We start from the raw sequence: 5115 nt of genomic DNA on the forward strand, positions 1-5115 counted from the left end.
ATCAGTGGATTAAAAAGCTTTGGTACATATATGTATAAAAAATGATGACATTGGATCATTTACAACATGGATGGACCTTGATAACATTATACTGAGCGAAATAAGTAAATCAGAAAAAAACTAAGAACTATATGAATCCATACATAGATGGGACATAAAAATGAGACTTAGAGACATGGACAAATTTGTGATGGTAACGGGGGGGGGGTGGTGAGGAGGGGGCAAGGAAGGAGAGAGAGGGGGTGGAGGGAGGGGAGGGGCATAAAGAAAATCAGATAGAAGGTAACGGAAGACGATTTCACTTTGGGTGAGGGGTATGCAATATAATCAAATGTCAAAATAATCTGGAGATGTTTTCTCTGAACATATGTACCCTGATTTATCAATGTCACTGCATTAAAATTAATAAAAAAATAAAAATAAATAAAAGGCTTCCTCACTGCAAAAGAAACTGACAAGACAAATAGGCAGCCAACTAAATGGGAGATGATATTTGCAAATAACAGCTTCGATAAAGGGTTAGTATCCGAAATATATAAATAACTCACAAAGGTCAGCAACAAATAAACAAACAATCCAATTAAAAAGTTTGGAGGGGCCTCACCTGTAGTGGCGCAGTGGATAAAGTCTCGACTTAGAATGCTGAGGTTGCCGGTTCAAAACCCTGGACTTGCCTAGTCAAGGCACATATGGGAGTTGATGCTATCTGTTCCTCTCTCCATCTGTGTCTCTCTCTCTCTTTCTCTCTCTCTCCTTTCTAAGAATGGATAAATAAAATCTTTTTTAAAAAGTGAAGAGAGAACCTGAAGAAACACTTCTCCCAAGAGTACATACAAATGGTCAACGGATATATGAAAAGGTGCACATCTTCACTAGCTTTTTGAGAAATTCAAATCCAAACTACAATGAGATACCACCTCACACCTTGTAGATTGGCTATTATCAACCAGACAGGTGATAACAAGTGTTAGAGAGGCTGTGGAGAAAAAGGAACCCTCATCCACTGCTGGTCGGAATGTAAACTGGTTGAACCATTATGGAAGAAGTTATGGTGATTCCTCAAAAAATTAAAATAGAAATATCATATGACCCAGCAATCCCTCTACTGGGTATCTACCCCCAAAACGAAAAAAAAAAAAAGGTATGTAAAGACAAATGCACCTCCCTGTTTATTGCAGCATTTTTCACAGGGGCCAAGACATGGAAACTACCAGAGTGTCCCTTAATAGAGGATTGGATAAAGAAGATGTGGTATACATATACAATGGAATACTATTCAGCCATAAGAAATAATGACATATTGCCATTTACGACAACATGAATGGACCTGGATAACATTATACTGAGTGAAATAAGTAAATCAGAAAAAGCTGCCATACTTACCTGGCAGGGGGAGTACCATGATCATGTAGGTGGTCTCCCTAGGATGAGGCTCAACTCATTGTACTTGGGGTATGCTGACGCCTGCTATTTCCCCAAGTGTGGTAAACTGGGTTGCATAATTTATGGTAGTGGGGGACTGAATTTGTGCTCTAACCTGATTTAAAAAAATAAATAAAAACAAAAAAGCTGCCTGACCAGGCTGTGGCACAGTGGATACAGTGTTTTATTGAGTCACAGAGGACACAGGTTCAAAACCCCAATGTTGCTGGCTTGAGCACAGGATCACTGGCTTGAGAATGGGATCATAGACATGATCCCATGGTTGCTGGCTTGAGTCCAAAGGTCACTGGGTTGAAGCCCAAGGTCGCTGGCTTGAGAACAAGGTCACTGACTTGAGCAATGGGTCAGTTGCTTTGCTGTAGCCTCCTCGTCAAGGCACATATGAGAAAACAATCCCTGAACAACTAAGGAGCTGCAACGAAGAATTGATGCTTCTCATCTCTCTCCCTTCCCATCTGTCTTTCACTATCTGTTTCTCTGTCTCTGTCACACACCCAAAAAAAGAGAAAAAGTTAAGAACTGTATGATTTTACACACAGGTGGGACATAAAACTGAAACTTATGGACATAGATAAGAGTGAAGTGGTTACCGGGGGGAGGGGGCTGTGTGGGAGAGAGTAGGAGGAGGGAGTAAAGAGGGACACATATACAGTAACCAAAAGTGATTTGACTTTGAGTGATGGGTATACAACATAATCAAGAATTCAAATTCTATAGAAACGTTCACTGGAAACCTATGTACTCTAATTGATCATTGTCACCCTGTTATACAGTGTGTCTATAAAGTCATGGTGCACTTTTGACCGGTCACAGGAAAGCATCAAAAGATGATAGAAATGTGAAATCTGCACCAAATAAAAGGAAAACTCTCTCAGTTTCATACCTATTCAGTGCAGGTCGATGTGGGCTCATGCATAGAGATTTTTTAGGGCTCCTTAGGTAGCTATCCCGTATAGACTCTACATACTTGTCACTGACTAATGGCCTACCAGAACGGGGTTTCTCCACCAAACTGCCGGTTTCCTTCAACTGCTTATCCCACCGAGTAATGTTATTCCTATGTGGTGGCACTTCATTATAAACACACCGATATTCACGTTGCACTTTGGTCACGGATTTGAATATAGTGAGCTACAGAACACACTGAACTTTCCTCTGTACCGTCCACATCTTGACTGGCATGGCCATGGGCTGCTCTGCTGTATACACGGTGTTACATCATCATCTGTGCATGTGCACATGCTTCCACATCATCCTACAGAAACTGGGAGGGTTTTCCTTTTATTTGGTGCAGATTTCACATTTCTATTGTTTTTTGTTGCTTTCCTGTGACCGGTCAAAAGTGCACCATGACTTTATGGACACACTGTATTTAATCTTCTAAATAAAATAAAATAAGGCCCTGGCTGGTTGGCTCAGTAGTAGAACATTGGCCTGGCATGCAGGAGTCCCAGGTTGGATTCCCAGCTAGGGCACAGAGGAGAATCGCCCATCTGCTTGTCCACCCCTCTCCCTCTCCTTCCTCTCTGTCTCTCTCTTCCCCTCCCACAGCCAAGGCTCCATTGGAGCAAAGTTGGCCTGGGCGCTGAGGATGGCTCCATGGCCTCTGCCTCAGGTGCTAGAATGGCTCTGGTTGCGACAGAGCAATGCCCCAGATGGGTAGAGCATCGCCCCCTGGTGGGCATGCTGGGTGGATCCCGGTCAGGCGCATGCGGGAGTCTGTCTGACTGCCTCCCCGTTTCCAACTTCAGAAAAATACAAAAAAAAATAAAATAAAAAAATAAATAAAATAATATAAAATAAAATAGTGCTAATTTTAAGATGCATCCAGGGTTGAGAATCACACTGCTGAAAAAAATTAGTGACTCAACATTATAACAGAGTCAATCCAACTTTCTCAGAGACTGGTCTTGGCAAACATGAAGATCATTTAATGAAGAAGAGGGAAGAAGAGTGAAGTCACACTGTAGAAATGCCATTTTTTCTATCTGATTTTAGCAGTGCATGCAAAATGAACAGCAGTGCCAGAGGTAAATCGTTAGAGCTAAAGAAGAAACAAAAAAGAGGAGGACATGGATCTTATGTTGAGGTAGAGAGCCATAAGAACAGACATTATAAGGCCTTATCCATTCGTCCATGCATGCATCCATCCATCCATAAATCAAGTATTTACTGATTATCTACTATATGCCAGGCACTATTCTATGTACTGGAGATATATCAGTGAACAAGCCAGATACAGACTTTAGAATCATGGAACTTTTTTGTATTTGGGGGTATAGGGAAATAATTTCACCACAGTGTCCTGGGGATCTTAAATGATTCCATATAGGGCACATAGCCAAGGCTTAACCATGATCTGATTCAAGTCTTGGAGGATTGCCCTGTATTCCTCTCTGGAACATGAAATGATATTGTGAGGAGTTGTAACAAGAACATTTTTTATCTACCTCCTTATCTTGTGGGAAGCTGCCATGAGGCAGTTTCTCATCTGCCTTCCTCATTCTGGTGATGTGTAATGCTTTCCACCATTATGCACACACTGTCCCACAGTATAGCTGCAGTATAAACTGCTCGGCTGTAATTAAGTGTTGGCTCCCCCACAACAGAGCGACCCACTGCTCATGTCATCTGTCATCTGGCCTCTGCAACTCAGTGTCATCCTCTGGAACTAGAGACATGGGATGCTGACACCATGAGGATCTTGCTTTTGGTGCCTGAGTAATCAGCTGTATCCATTTGGGCTTATAGTCTTCACAGCCAAATCTGTGGAAGTATAGTGTAATGCTGGTGGTTGAGGCCAGGTAGGTTCTCACTGAATTCAGGCAGATAATAGAGGAACTGTGGAGCTGGAAATTGTCAGGCCATACCCATTATTGGAGGCTCACAAAGACAGGCAAGCAAATAAACAACAAAACAAAAAGAGCTACTAAACAGAGGAAAATCTGCTTTTTGCAGTGAAAGGCAAGGGAGCAGGGAAAACTGCACCTCGTGGTGGTGGGAGAGCGATCTAGGAGAATTGTGGCAGAGAGAAAGCACCCACAGCCTTACCTGGACCACACACACGTGGCGTTGCCATGCACCCACGCACCAATCAGGCAAAGTGTTTGCAGCTAGTAAACCATGAGCAAGCCTAACAGCCATTTTCCCCACCTATAGTAAGACAACCTAGCAGCTGCTAATGCAGTGCTTCTTGCAGGCATCCCCAAACTACGGCCCGCGGGCTGCATGTGGCCCCCTGAAACCATTTATACAGCTCCCGCCGCACTTCCAGAAAGGTGCACCTCTTTCACTGGTGGTCAGTGAGAGGAGCAATGTATGTGGCGGCCCCCCAACGGTCTGAGGGACAGTGAACTGGCCCCCTGTGTAAAAAGTTTGGGGACCCCTGGTAGGGACTGCTTGACTGTTTGATAGTAGGGAGAGAGACCCAAACTAATGAGAGAGAAAAACAAAATTATTACAAATTGTAATAAATACAATAAATCCTAAAATGTCAGCTCTATGTGAGTTTATAAATCTCATAAACTTTGGAGAAAAGGGAGAGGCATTACTTACAGATGAATTCCAATGAATAAATATAGAAAAATGAGTAAAATACAATATCACCATTAGAAAAATACCACAATAATAATTATTATGGACCAGATGGATGCTATTATCAGTAGATGAAAG

General features: G+C 42.4%; 1 non-coding gene across 1 annotated transcript; it reads left to right on the top strand.

The window, feature by feature from the left end:
• Positions 1 to 1375: 1375 nt before the first annotated feature.
• LOC136386530 (U1 spliceosomal RNA) lies at positions 1376 to 1540 on the top strand. Its single transcript, XR_010747923.1, has one exon. It is a non-coding gene; the product is annotated as a U1 spliceosomal RNA (small nuclear RNA).
• The last annotated feature ends 3575 nt before the right edge of the window (positions 1541 to 5115 follow it).

Source organism: Saccopteryx leptura, chromosome X, assembly GCF_036850995.1.
Source record: "Saccopteryx leptura isolate mSacLep1 chromosome X, mSacLep1_pri_phased_curated, whole genome shotgun sequence".
In the NCBI taxonomy this organism is placed as follows: domain Eukaryota; kingdom Metazoa; phylum Chordata; class Mammalia; order Chiroptera; family Emballonuridae; genus Saccopteryx; species Saccopteryx leptura.